Source organism: Anabrus simplex, chromosome 1 (genome assembly GCF_040414725.1).
Source record: "Anabrus simplex isolate iqAnaSimp1 chromosome 1, ASM4041472v1, whole genome shotgun sequence".
NCBI classification, from domain to species: Eukaryota; Metazoa; Arthropoda; class Insecta; order Orthoptera; family Tettigoniidae; genus Anabrus; species Anabrus simplex.
This window is the reverse complement of record NC_090265.1, coordinates 712,785,413-712,800,892: the sequence shown is the minus strand read 5'-3', so window position 1 is coordinate 712,800,892 and position 15,480 is coordinate 712,785,413. Positions and strand designations below refer to the sequence as shown.

At 38.0% G+C, this 15,480-nt stretch overlaps 2 protein-coding genes across 2 annotated transcripts in view; one reads left to right on the top strand and one right to left on the bottom strand.

The window, feature by feature from the left end:
* Positions 1–3,322, bottom strand: part of LOC136856730 (uncharacterized) — a 216,644-nt gene extending 213,322 nt beyond the window's left edge. The window contains exon 1 of the mRNA XM_067134811.2: positions 3,228–3,322. The gene's annotated coding sequence lies outside the window, so the exon portion shown is untranslated. The remainder of the gene's footprint in view (positions 1–3,227) is intronic.
* Positions 3,323–4,220: 898 nt separating this feature from the next.
* Positions 4,221–15,480, top strand: part of LOC136857389 (uncharacterized) — a 65,164-nt gene continuing 53,904 nt past the window's right edge. The window contains exon 1 of the mRNA XM_067136021.2: positions 4,221–4,405. The gene's annotated coding sequence lies outside the window, so the exon portion shown is untranslated. The remainder of the gene's footprint in view (positions 4,406–15,480) is intronic.

The following is a 15,480-nucleotide window of genomic DNA, read 5'->3' as shown; positions in this document are numbered from 1 at the left end:
AACGTAAATGTGGCATACTTTTCTTTAGTTTTTGACTTTTTCGTCAAAGTGGTTGTGGACTTGTTTGCATGTTTCCTTATAAACTTTGTGCTAAATCCATTGTTCCAGGCTATTTCTCAGATGGTCCTGATTACTTTTTTTCAAATTTTTCTCAGACAGCAGGATTTTTAAAGCTCTTTCTAACATGCTATTGTGGGCAGTTTTTTTTTATGAGCTTCAGGATGTATTGAACTTTGTTTAATGGTGTTAGCAGTGTAAGTTGGTTTTCGGAAAATATTAAATGCCAGGTGATTATTCTTATGGCATGATGATGTTATGTCTATATAATTAAGTGAGTTATTTTTCTCCATTTCCATAGTGAATTTAATATTCTGATCGAAACTGTTGAGTAGTTCCAAAATTTCCTTTCCTTCATTAACATTACTAACGATGATGGCTAGAACATCATCGATGTAACGTGTCCAGTATTTTATGACTTTGATCTTATCTATGATATTTGTGTGTTCTAAATGGTCCTGTCTGCAGTACCTGTCCGCTGGTAGATTTATTCTCAAAAACAAAATAATTATTACTTACAGTGAATTTTAATAAGCCTATGAACTCATCAATTTCACCAATACTCAATTTACTGAATTTGGTTTAATTATTCCATATCAAATTTATAGTGGTTTTAACGGGGATATTAGCGTACATGTTGACGACATCAAATGAAAGGATTTTGTAATGTTCTGGTACCTTCATATGTTTCATTCTCTTGCAAAATTCTAAGGAGTTCTTTATCGTTGTATTCGCTTGATAGTTATAATGTTGATAATGTGTACTAAGAAAATCTTGAATAAATTGAGATAATTTGTACGTCGGGCTGCCCCTAAAGTTGATAATTGGTCATATAGGGGCGTTAGCCTTACGAATTTTTGGTAATGACTTTGCTACAGGTTACTTAGGGTTCATGGCAATGAGTTTGTTTCTTTTCAAATTCATTGAAAAGGAATATAAGTTATTATCCTTGACTACTGATTTTAATTTTAATTAGCGTACATGTTGACATCATCAAATGAAAGGATCTTGTAATGTTCTGGTACCTTCATATGTTTTATTCTCTCGCAAAATTCTATTGAGTTCTTTATCATTGTATTCGCTTGATAGTGATAATGTGTACTAAGGAAATATTGAATAAATTGAGATAATTTGTACGTCGGGCTGCCCCTAAAGTTGATAATAATTGGTCGTATAGGGGCGTTAGCCTTATGAATTTAACGGAAAACAATGTTGGCTTAATTAAGCAGGATCCAATAAATAGGTTGCAAAAAGAAGGCAATGAAAAACAAGATCAGCAGAATAAAAACATGTTGGTAATGGAAAACTCACTTTTGGTATCAGGATAAAAATATTAAGAAATTGGCTGTTAAAGGAATCACAAGTATGTCATGCCAAACCAGAGATGGTGTAACAAGCAACTTCTCTCTTCTTCTTTATCCATTCCCTTTTCCAGATTCTCTCTCTCTTCCCATCATTCCTCTTCTAGTATTTTATTGCTATTGACTCCTCTATTTGCAATACAGTCCGCAAGAGAGCTGCTCCATCTAATTTCTTCTAATGTGATGAAAAAGTTATAGGCTATTATTTTTTCATGCAGGCCTATTATAACACTATGTTCTAAAATCAACCACAACGTTCACTTTAAAACCTTTTAAAAATCGAGAAAGAAAAAATTCTTAATTGATTGGTAGACCACTGTAAACAGATGAGTAAAGAAAGAATGCCAAAGCAAGAAGAACTAAAGAGTATAAAACAGCATCAACTATCAAGTATCTAGGAATAAGGAAGTGAATGAATGATATCATCATTAGAAGGATATGTCATTTTTGTCACATAATAATAAGAGAACTATTACTAACACACCTTAACACCCACACACAGATTTTAAAAAAAATGATGTTCAGTCCACATCTGTGGAATAACTAACAACAGTTCCCAAAAGGCAGTTCAGGTAGCGAAGTACCATAAGAAGCTGAGAAGGAAATTGTACCAGAGCTAGTCACCACTCTCCTAAAAATGGAGGAGGAGGAGGATAGAGAGGCCATGATCATAAAATGTTGGAAATATAAGACATGGAAGTCCTCAGCTGATGTTCTAACAGCATTGGAGTTGAAGCACTGAACTCAGAGACATTTCTGCTACCTTCTCATTAACACAAATTCAGTTTAATTCCAGGAAATACATGTAGGATTTTAAAAACTAAAAGTAACATTTTCCACATTAATCTGTATCGTGTGGCTTAAGATCACAGAGACTATCCCCCTGTGGGTGGGGGCGGTAGAATAACACCCGCGGTATACCCTGCCTGTCGTAAGAGGCAACTACCAAGGGCTCTGAACTTTGGAGCGTGGGTTGGTGACCATGGGGCCCTCAGCTGAGTCCTGACATTGCTTCCACTTACTTGTGCCAGGCTCCTCACTTTCATCTACCCTATCCGACCTCACTTGGTCAACTCTTGTTCTTTTCTGACCCCGACACTATTAGGTTTGCGAGGGCTAGGGAGTCTTTCATTTTGATGCCCGTCGTGGCCCTTGTCTTTCTTTGGCCGATATCTTCATTCTTCGAAGTGTCGGACCCCTTCGATTTCTCTCTGATTAGTGTTATATAGAGGATGGTTGCCTAGTTGTACTTCCTCTTAAAACAATAATCACCAACCACCAACCAACCATCACAGAGACTATCAGTTACATAGAACTGTAAGTCATCTTGTTTTTTAACTCCAATGCCAGAAAAGAAAAGAAAGGGACCAAGAAGAAAAGATTATAGAATTAGGCAAAATTCTCGGATTATGGATGTCAGTTCATTGTTGTAGGCTAATGAATGCTGGGTAATGCAGTCATTAAAACTGACGAATTAATGTGAAATATCAAATTATTGGCCTCATTTCAGTATAAATGATCATCATTGTGTATGTGTACGTATGCATTAATTTATCAACCGTCAAGAAAAGAGGTTAGACTTCATTCAAGTGTGTTTGTAGGCTATATATTTAAATATCTGATTAAATAGGGTAGCTAGTTGGTGGGATATGTGAGGCAACCACCATTCAAGAGTGTTACCAAGAATTTAACTGAAGTAAGCAGAATTGATTACCTCCTAACTGCGAACCACATTATGAGCATCAGAGAATAGGAATGCTATTAATCCATCGTTATTTTCTACCTAATACTTGAAATATTCTTACTTACAGCACAAAAACCCTCTCCAATTTCTACGATGGCACATTCCTGAAGATGGGACTGGCGAGTCCAGTTAGATATATCATAGGGTGCAATGTCTGGTGTAACCTCTGGTACATCATATTTTTGCAGGATTGGATCATCATCTTGAAGGTTTTTATTCAAATTCGTTACTTTATGATGGTAATGGTGATGTTGACTTGAAACAAAAACTACAGCAACTGAAGTAAATAATAAGAAAAATTTTGCCACAGGTGCAACATTAGCTGTAATTCCCATAGAAGTTATTTCCTGATGATACAGAGCCAAAGCATTTCCACCAATTTATCTCACGAATCTAAGCTAATAAAATGTCTTCTATTATTCCTTCGTCTTAAAATATTATCAAAATTTCTATTTCTTACTTAAAAATAATAAAAGTTGCGGAAAATGCTCATATCATTTGGAGAACATGACAATAATGCTCGTCCGACTAATTTATAGTTCCCACTCAAAGAACGAGACAAAAATTATAATTCTTACCATCAGATAGCGCCCCTTAATCAATAACAAAGAGAATGCATATTCAGAATTGGAACAACCGTTTTATACGCACTTCGTTATTGCTATTTTGTTTTTCTTAAATTGATTAGTAGTTTGTCTAATGCTAATACGATTTCGTATTTCACTCTCACCGACTGGAAAAAATGATAATTTAAATGGAAATCCCTGTACATCACACATCCATGGTGGAGATTAATAACAACGTCGGTATGCTCTCCTAATCGAAGTTCACCATTTATAAGCTGCGATGAAGTTTATTAGGAAGTGTTTCTATTCCGTCGCAACGAATTTGCAACCAAAACAAACGAATTGGATTGGATGTATGAGTTATGAGAAACCTCTTTCTAGCTCGTTGTGAGAAACATTTTTGGAGTACCTTCAGGGAGTAAATAGTACACGTGAAATATCGTCCACTGAAACCAGCGTGATTTATTTTGCATTTGTGCATCAAATTCAGGCTTCTTTGACAATGCATCACGAGTCGAGATTCAAGGATGATCTCGTACCCAAGGAAAGAAAGATGGTGCCAGATCAGTCGCTTAGTAACCTATTTTGGCTTATCCAGTCATCGAGGACTTAAGATAGTGGTAGAGGAGAAAGACATTTGCTTCCTCTATATAGTTGCAGTTTGTTTTATTTAATGTGTAAGTATGTAATTCTATAAGGTGCTCTTCATGAGTTTACTTCATTGAATTAATTTCCCGCGTCGCAAATACGTTTTCCCAAAGAGAACCCATTGAAGAATGAAATAAAAATACCGTAAATTATATACTTATTTATTTATGGTTATTATAATATTTAGTTTCTACTCTATACAAACATTTCTGTGTAAAATAATACCTTGTCCCTTGTTCTAGTGTCGTGTCGATGACTTGTAAGTTATAGGCCTATAAGCTACGAGTCGTGCCGTTTATGGGATTTTGCGGAGGAATGCTATGCGGAATTACCGTTAGAATCATTTTTTTTTTTTTTTTCAAACTACAGAAACTGTCCCAACGTTGTCAGAAATAAAATTCGATTGGAGAGGTGTCTCTATTTGTGTTGTCACTGAACACATGTTCATCGAAAACAAATGATGTCTGCCATCTACTACCGTTCAGTATTTCGGTCGTTCCCGTAACCTTTAATTACACTGTAGTTGATTTTTAAACTTCAGAAATCCCTATTGATTGTCACTTTTTTTCGTGGTTTCTTTCGGAAATGCAATATTACGCCATATGATGCAACGAGTTCAACGTTTTCAGGGTTAACGAATTTAATTTGGTTGGTATGGATTACTTCCGAATGGTTTAATACTAGTGTATTCTAATGCATTGAGTTTGGTTTCAAATATTTTATCACGGAGGTGTGTTTAATGTTTTAACGTCGAGGTAAGATGCTTTGAATCTTTGCTTGGTAAACTAACAAATTTACCCCAAGCAGCTACTTCTCAAATTCTAATTGAAGTGCACAGCATTATTTTTAGGATCACAATGACTTAATTTCATGTGCCTGGAACAGTTTAAATTCATAACATCTAGTTCAAATGCATAGGTCTATTTAATTTTTTTTTCTAGGGGCTGGAGAGTAGCATAATTGGTTGGCTGTTTGGCTCCTATGGACATGGAATTTTGGCAGCCCCAGCATTTGCCTGGTGTGAAAATGGGAAACCACGGAAAACCATCTTCAGGGCTGCCGTTAGTGGGATTCAAACCTACTATCTCCCGGATGCAAGCTCACAGCCGCGCGCCTCTACGCGCACGGTGTGTACCTTAATTAAGGCCACGACTGCTTCCTTCCCATTCCTAGGCCTTTCCTGTCCCATCGTCGCCGTAAGACCTATCTGTGTCAGTGCAACGTAAAGCAAATAGCAAATAATAATAATAAAGAGTTCTATTAGAAAAGAAAGAGTTTCAACACCAACTGTGTGTGCTAATTATTTCTAGTAGAGATTAATAACGGTTTCCGAGATTGTAAAGTGAAGCTGTGCGAATAAAATGTGTAAATATAGCGAGTAAAATCTCGAATAGACTAGAGCAATACTGGTGATATTTTTAGGCATTTCTTAATATTTATTAGCTCGTTTACATAGTTTTAAAACGGTGCATCAATCTATAGTAATTATATCCCCCTCTTGAAGGTATGTTCTAAGGGCATTTTCCAAATTGGATAAATTTTCTCGAAAGAATGTTAGCCTATAATACCGTATGCAACTCATCTGACAACATCTAGCATTATCTGAGCTACACTTATGATTTATCAGCAGAAATTTCTTTTCAGAAACACCCGTTAACACATAACTATACTTCAGCAATGATTGGTGGTTATCTTGTTCGAGTGACGGACGGAAATGCAGAAAACGCTTCTTGCTTAGAGCTTCTGTCATTAGCTGTCGGTGATAGCCCTGTTGATGTGCCTCATTAAAGCACAAGATTAGGGAGCCTAGTGCTATCCCTACAGCAAATTTGTGTATTTCCTGAAAACTGCTCTGAATTTTCCTGTGGGAGCATTTAAGCATTTGGGGAACATGCACAGGTGTTAAAGGTACTTAAGAATTGTATCCTCTCCAAATTTAGGAAAATTTTTACGTTCTGCGAATGTGACAAAATTAATTCTCAGTGACACTATTGTGACAACAGTTTTAAAACCCTTTCTCGGTGACTGCGCAAGGAACATCAGCAATGAACTTGATATTCCCAGGAATTTTATGAGAAAACCTATAAGTAGAGCCCTATACGGATGCAGATTTTTCTGCAGATATTCACAAAGTTAGCATCTTGGCGGATGCAAACTGTATGGCAGTGTGGATAATTTTGGTGATAATGTCTAAATAATGATGTTTATTGATTTTCACTCGAGTATACTCTAGAAATCTCAACAAGTTTGTCTTTCATACACTTCATGCAGTTATTTTTCGCTTGTGGTGAGATAAAGTAAAGAACCTTGAAAGACCGTAAATCTGACCTAAGCCTAACTTGCTCCTGACTGCAGTTATCTTAGTGGAAGAAAGGAACAAAGGTTCCGAAAGAGAACGTCTCAATATGTTTGTAGTTGTCGCAGGATGAAATACCTCATAAACCTGTCACTGTAAGGGGGCTGGTGCCAGGTATTCAGCCTATTGTTTTATGTTAACAGATCTATCCATTTCAATATCTTGGGTGTAATTTAGTTAAATTTTTGCAGTATCCACGGACAGTCATTCGTGGATGCGGAGCGGATGCGGATAATATTTTGTATAAGCTGCAAGCATTTGATAATGTAATCATTTGCAGTCATATTTTAAAAGGTGAGCCATAATTACAAAATTTTTGAACATATTTTCTAGTGGTATTAGATAAAGTAAATCATGTACCTATTTAACCCGATATGTCCCAGGGGTTACATGTGTCAGATTTATTTGTTTGCTATTGAACAATTCACTTTTCATGAAACCATTGTCAGAATTGTACATGATAGGGACCTGTATTGTTAATTCTGAATGGTTTTGTCAGTTACTCAAGTGGTTTTTGTGCAGTAACATCGCAAAGTGAGTGTAAGAAAAGGAAATGTCAAATCAAGAGGACCACAATTTCATTAACAGGTATTTTTACATTCCTGCAAGGAATTCTTCCTTTCTGGTTATTGCTATTTTCTTTAGAAAGTTGTAGCATTACGTTAGTATAAATGAAAAATATGCTGGCTTCTATAAAGTGAAGATATGTAAGGATTTATGATGCTGTTGCCATATGGCAATGCTGGGCCATAATGGGTATTTCAATTTTTTATCCGTTCCTAGCATTGTCATAGCATACTACTGTTTGCGCACAATACCTGACTGCTTGTGAAGTATAGCACTTTTAATGCCGTTTTCTATATTTTGAGACCAATAACTCTAAAAGAAGCTCCTGACTACTTGGAAGAAATATTGTCTGATGATGAAGAACCTCGAGCGTTGTTTATCTAGCCTCCTGACGTTGAAAGTGGTGCTTTGAGTGGTGAAGATGATGCTGAGGATGAAGAAGCAGGTCTACCAGATAATGTGTGTCCCGGTCAACTGAAAGCAAACTGTGAATTAATCCTCGTGGTTGTAGAATCAATTCCTTTGAAGGAACGAAACGAAAGCCACAGCAAGTTCCGACAAACGAGAATTGTATAGGCCAAGATAAAGAAATTGTAATGAACATATTAGAAAATTCAGACCTTCACGTACAAGCACATTCTTTGCAAGTTGCAGACACTGAAGCTTCCACATCATTTACAAGCAGTTGCCTGCAGAAAGTCCAGACTATTATGTCTACCGTTTCACTTCCGCCTTTGAATAAGAATAAGAATTTTGTGTGGGTGAAAGATGATTCCTCTGCTATGATACCAATATTTCCATCTGCTAATTTTGAAGACTATGTTGGCTTGAAACCACATGAGCAATTTGAGGAATTTTTAGATGACGTTCTCCTGCAACACATTTGCCATGAGTCAGGAAAGTACGCCATATTTCTTGGAAAACCGAATCCAAATATCACTACTGAAGAACTCAAAGTGTTCATCGGCATTTTATTTGTGACAGGTTACAATTATCACTCCCGTGTCAGAACTCTTTGGAGTACTGAAGAAGATTTGAAGAATGAAATGGTTTCAAAATCAATGCGCAGTAATCGCTTTCAACAGATACTGCAGTTTCTTCATTTTGAAGACAGCCTTAAATCAGGAAATGACAATGACAAAATGTGGAAACTTCGACCCATCACATTCCATTTGAAGTCCAATAGGCTCAAACATTTTCACCCTGAACAGCACCTTTCCTACGATGAGAGCATGATAGCATACTTTGGTCATCACGGTTGTAAACAATTTATAAAAGGTAAACCATTATGCTTCGGGTACAAAATTTGGTCATTATGTACTCCAGCGGGTTATCTGATAAATTCTGAAATTTATCAAGGTAGAAATCCCAGAGCAAATGAGGAGAGATTTGGGAAGTCTACAGCTCCACTGTTGAGTATGATTGATGATTTTCACTCTGATGTACAGCAGCAACCATTCTCATTTTATTTTGACAATTTATTTACCGGCCTTCCGTTGCTAACCTATTTGAAATCTCGAGGTTATTCGGGCACAGGTACTATTCGCGACAACAGAATTCCCAAAAACTGTCCACGTGAGAACCAACAGACCCTAAAGAAGAAGCCTCGAGGATATTGCACTTCAGTGAACATGGAAGTAACTGACATACGTGTGGCTAAATGGGTCGATAATTCAGTTGTGAGTGCTGCATCTACCACATACGGAATGAATCCCACTTCTAGAGTGCAACGCTATTCCAAGGAACAAAGAAAGAAAATAGGTGTTAACAGCCCAAATGTAATTGGCAAATATAATAAGCACATGGGTGGTGCTGATCGCATGGACCAGAATGTGTCTCTGTATTGCATTGGAAACCAAGGCAAGAAGTGGTGGAGTAGTATCTTCACATGGTTGATCAGCGTATGTGTGCACAATGCGTGGCAGTTGCATGTTGCATAGAGTAGCTCATCTGAGTATGCCACAACTAGAATTTAGGCATCAAATTGCAGTTTAATATTGCAACCACTTTGGTGAAGGCCCTAGAGGCCCAGGACCTACTCGCAAACGGAAATCTGACGGAACACCTCGAGAATATGTATGCTACGATGGACTAAACCATTGGCCGATTCCCATTGACAAGAAGAGGAGATGTGCCGCTGACAACTGCTCCACAATCGGTCGCACTGCTTGCAAGAAATGTGTTGTAAGGCTTTGCATCAAATGCTTCGAGAATGACCACATCAAGGAATGAAAGGAGTAGAAAAACTACAGTATGACCGCAGACATAGTAAACTATCCCTTTAGAAAAAGAACTTAATTGTGACCTTAATAGCATGTTACCATTACATCGATAGAATAAGTCTAACAGTGATCTATTCATTATTGGAAGGCCCAAAAGCCTTAACAAATTAACTGATAATGCCTTAAATTAATTGATTTACTCTTCAAGTTACTACAAAAATAAACGCAACATTGTACAAAACATTTCTTCTCGTCTTTTTTTTTTTTTTTTACTCAATATTTCCCAGTATGACCCAGCGTTGCCATATGGCAACACCCTCCTGCGAGAATATCTTATATCTGATAGTCATTTTGTTTTTTTATATCCATTTAGGACCACTGAGACCAATTATGACAGAGTTACTCATTAATTAAAAAATTATAATTCTGGGACATACTGGGTTAAAAAAAAATTTGCGGACCTGCAAGACAGGTCATACGATTGCTGCCTAGCGGGTAATAGTAGAACTCGTACCGTCCATGTTTGGACATGCTTTTGTCATGGCTGCTTGTATAACGTAGACAACAGTCTTGGGGGCCTGAAGGAAATTTCACTTTACCAGTGCCAGAAGGGGTGTGGTAGGACTCCCTGCACCTCCCTGTATTCTCCTAGCTCTCAATTAGATATCAGCCCACAGTGTTGTTGCAGGTGTGTCTGTGTTAGTTTTGCTTGTACAAAGGCAATTGGATCCCAAAGACCCAGTTGTACCATTAGTGAAATTTTTCTTTTGTGTCTTAATACCACTATCAATATCAATATTTTACATTAATTCCAGAAAAATGAATGAGGATGAGATTATACAATTAGAAATAGAAAAGGACTTCCACCTGATCAATACTTATTTATTGCATTTATGCTACAGTACAGTACGATGAGATTATAGACGCTCTGGATGAATCAGTGGATAGTGATGTATTATCGGCACATTTTTTAGCGATAGATTTACACCCTAGTGCTGAATCTGTAGACCTTCGGCAATCTTCGAGATTCGTATTGGCAACCTTTGAACACAAACTATGAATCGAATATGCATCGCCGTGCGACATCTGGCGTACACTTTACATACTAGAACTGTTGTTTACTCAGCAAAGCCAAACTATAGAATTCATGCTAGGAACTCGATTTGTATCGAGAAATGATATATAATCTCTGTGTGACACAAGTGTTGGCTGAAGATAATGAAGGTTTAGAAAATTCATATTGATCGATCATACTATCGATTCAATTAAGATTTAATTTCCATTCAGTTGGCAGTACTAGCGGAACCGGGAGAGCTCCCTCCTTACTCCTCACCCCTGTACACAAATCTGTCGCCGATAATACGTACTTTGCTCTCTTTTTTTTTTACATCTGTAAGGCATAACCAGCGGTAATGCATGTTGCTTTAAAATAGTAACGATAACACTTTATTAAGGTTATATCAACACACCTCCTACCATTAGCCATGGCACATATGTCAGAGGAACAGTTCGGTTTCATACCCGGCAAATTCACACTCCAGGCCATTGAGAAAATACTTGCAAACATATGGGACGCCACCAGTAAAATAGGAGGACATTTATATGTCGCCTTTGTAGACTTCATCAAAGCCTTCGATAGTGTGAATCGGAACATCCTGATAATGAAATACTCTGCCATTCTAGGGCAACGAAACCCGCTCCTGCAACTAATCGAGAGTATATTAGCATTCGATCACCGATAGAGTAAGTCAATCTATACTCCAAACAAACAGGGTTCTCCAAGGAAACCCTCTTAGCCCAATGTTATTTAACATGCTAACTCATGACTTAGAGAAGTTGCATCAGATGAAGTATCATTGATCCTTTACGCAGTGATATGGTTCTTCTTTCGAAAAGATATTGATATTCCATTTCGGCAGAAGCCTAGTGTAGGCACTCCGCTCGCTGTACATGGAGGCTCAGCGGCAGGTGATGCTCTTTTATTTTTAGTTCATGGGATTGCCGATAGGAGGGTCTTTACGATCTGCCAGTGATCTGCGAATTGTTACCAACTGTTAAAGGGAATGTCCAACGAAATTTGACGATAGGTTTCAACCACTAAATTAAACTTTCTTCTTGCCATTCGGGCAGTATGCGCAGCAGCGATAGTTAAGAGCCACTCGAAGGAAGTGTGGCCCCCAAAGATATTGATATTCCAATTCTCATGACAAAGCTTGGCCTGGATTTGCAAAGATAGGTTACAGCTACTAAATTACATTTTTTTCTTACCGTGTTTTTATGTTGCATGGGTTGGTAATGGAAGTAGCGAGTTAGGAATTCTGGGAATGACGTCATGTCGGCCAATGGCTGATCTCGTAGCTGGCTGGCTAATGGTCAGTGGCCCGTGAAATTTTTCATTAGGTTATAAAAGTAAATGTACCTTTTTAGGCGTGTTGGGTGGATCCCTGGCATTTGTAATGAACACATCTCTCTTCTAAAAGAATCTTAAGGTAAAATTCTTATATATTTCTTTGCGAAGTTGTGTGTTATAAGCTGGAGTGCATACACTAGGTCTGTTCCTTAAATCCTATCCAGTCTTTTTCTTTTCTGCCAAAATATGTTTAAAATGTATGTGGGTCGTGAAGACCTTATGTGTTACAATTTCTAGGTGTAGTAAGTGCGGGTTAGTATTTATTACAATATTTGAACACTTACTTGCTCGACTATCCAGGACTGGACAAATCAGCAAGAACTATATCCCTTCATTTTACAGTACCAGTCCTCTGCTGATTTTACTGGTTTTAAACTTTCTAGGGTTGATAATGTTTCACACTATCTGCAGAGAGGGCCTCTTGTTTTAGGGTAGATTCATAGGCCTAGTATTAAACGTCCTTTCCCTTGAACCTATTGATGTTTACAGTACTGCAACATTGCTGATGAGTTTCCTGAGAAAAGGAAGTCATTCATTAGTTCATACGTAAAGGGAGTTGAAATGATGCAAATCTAGTGTGGGATTCATTGTAGAGGAGAGCTGTGTTCACTACACGAGAGCCAAAGACCCACCGTCCCGCTCCCTGGAGTACATATTTACTTTTATAACTTAATTAAATTTAGCATGTGCCATTCACCATTACTTCAGTAGCTACTAGCATGGCCATTGGCTGACATGACATCATTCCCATAAATCAAAACTTAGCTTTGTTACCATCCTGTGCAGAATTAAAACACAGTAATGACTCTTTTCTATGGCTGTGGTGCATACTGTCTGCAGGGCAAGGAAAAAGGTCATTCAGTAGATGTAACCTATCTTTGCACATCCATGAGAACAGTGGCCCCTCACTCCTTTCGAGTCTTTTTTTCTGTGGCCATGATGCTTACTGTCCACCCAGCAAGATAAAATGTCTTTAAGCCTTTTCATCTGCCGCACCTAACAATGTACACCAATAGTCTTGTCTCTCTAGTTCCTAAACTGGAAGCCTTGTGCACTGTGCAATCACTTTGTTCGCAAGAAATAAACAACAGTCATACTACGCCTAGATGCCTGCGCTGCTGGTGTAGATTCCTCATACTAATGTCGCGAAGTATAAGGTAAAAGTTTGCCGTCCATTCTCTTTTGTTACTGTGGACCTGCTTATTGTCTGTTCTTTGGGAATTTTCACTGATCATGTACTTCAACATCTTATCCTAAAGCAAAATACATTTGAACTAGATATTATAATCTCTCCTAGGCACATGCAATTAAATCATTCTGATCTTAAACGTAATGTTCTGCTCTTAAAATTCTGTTAACTAGTTGCCAAGCGTAGGTTACACAAACCTGTTACCTCCACATTTATCTGCCCATATGCAGACAGACTTCACCTTCTGTGTGTTTCTGCATCATTTCTTTTAAAATGCTGTGTCTTATTGCAAAGATGCATTAAATAGATTGGTATGAAATGTTGTTCAGCAAAAGAAATGCTTGTCTCTGCTGACGAGATATCACAGGCATATTCATAGTTTGTGTGATGACCCTCCTTACCATTTCAGCTGAACACACAATGTTTGAATGGACTCGACAGTGTTCTATGGCTCAATCATCATCATTTCCCCTTTTCCAGCTCCTGCCGGGTCGGTGTATTATGGTACTTCTCCATCTGCCTCTTTCCATCATTCCTCTTCCTCAATCTTGTCCCAGTCTAAATTTTGTCTTCTTATGCTGCTCTTCACGGATTCAGTCCATCTTGTTCTTGCCTTCCTCTTGCTTTCTTGCCCTCGCACTTTGCCTCCAGCATCAGTTTTGGAATTATATTCTCCTCCATCCTCTTTAGATGTCCAAACCAGCTCACTCTGTCTTTCCTTGTCTTCCCTATCATACTTCATAGGAATTTCATCTCACTGGCTTGAATTCTACTCTCTTGCCTGCTCGTCAAAGTCCAAGTCTCAGCTGCATAAGTCAATATGGTTACCCAGTACATTTTTTCATTTTTTTCTTTACTTTTTCTTGGTACTACTTCGCTCCAAACAAGTTTTCTTACACCTTGATAGAGTGCATTCTCTGCTATACCCTCCTGCTAATCTCCATGTCCACCCTGGCATTTTGATTTATTCACTTGCTAGGTATTTAAAGCTGTCCACAATTTTCAGACCCCGACTTCCAATTTTCACAGAGCCTTCCCTTGCCTTTCCCCTCTCGACATCACCATAGTCTTGCTTTTCTCTGTACTGATTTTCATGCCATACTTCTCAATTTTTTCATTCAGTACATCTAGTTGTACTTCTTTGCTGTCCTTTCCCCAGATCACATCATCTGCAAATAGCAGTATCTTCATCTACTTTATCTCCATAGGCTTCATTTGTTTCCTTTACAATTTCGTCCATGACCATAATAAACAAAAGAGGTGACAGCACCTTCCCCTGTCTTAGTCCAGTCTTATTCCTAAAGCATTCTGTCTTTCCAACTGGAGTTAGTACTCTGCTAACAGAGTTGTTGTACATTGCTTGCACCATTTCTAACATTTCTCTTCAGAGTCTCTTTTTAACCAAACCACCTCTCTGGGTACACTATCATACGCCTTTTCTATATCTGTGAAACTCGTGACCAGATCCTTTCCATATTCCCAGTTCTTTTCCATCAGCTGTCTCATGCTAAAGATTGGGTCCACTGTAGATCTTCCACTCCTGAAGCCATATAGTTCCTCTTGTAACTGCTTTCTAATATCCTTTCCAGTATTTTAATTACCTGTGATACAAGTGTGATTTCTCTATAGTTACCACAAACTTTCTTGTCCCCTTTCTTAAACACTGGTATTATCCTTCTTTTTTTTTTCAGTCTTCTGGTACACATTTGTGTTTCCACATACCTTTTAGTAGTCGGTACAACCATTGCATACCAACAGGTCCAGCAGCCTTTATCATTTCCACATTGATTTCATCAATCCCTGTTGCTTTTCTCATCTTCAGCACTGTTAATACCATCCTCTGTTGCTGAGTCCTCACACTGTATTGCTTCTATCTCCCCTGTACAGTTGTTCACATTCAGTAACTTATCAAAATACTCCTTCCATCTTCTTTATCTCTTCTGGGTGTGTTAGCAGTTCCCCATCTTCCTTTTTCACTAGCTTTCTGGTAACTCTTTCTGTCCTTACTACTTATAAGTCCATACAACATCCTTTTACTGCCATTTACATCCACTTCCATTTTTTGTGTAAATTCTTCCCAACTCTTCTTCTTTTCTAATCCTACCGCCTTCTTACATCTCCTTTTACTGTTGAGATACTTCGTTTTGCTTTCTTCTGTTTGATCTCGGTTCCATTCTCTCCAGGCTATCTTCTTTTCTTTCACCACTTTCCTCACTACTTCATTCCACAATGGTGTCTCCTTTTCTTTCACTCTTGTAGATGTCCTACCACAAAGCACTCTCTCCTGCACTAACAAATGCCTTTTTTAAATTGGTACTCTCCTCTTGTACATTTTCCACTTCAGTAACTGGGATTTGTTG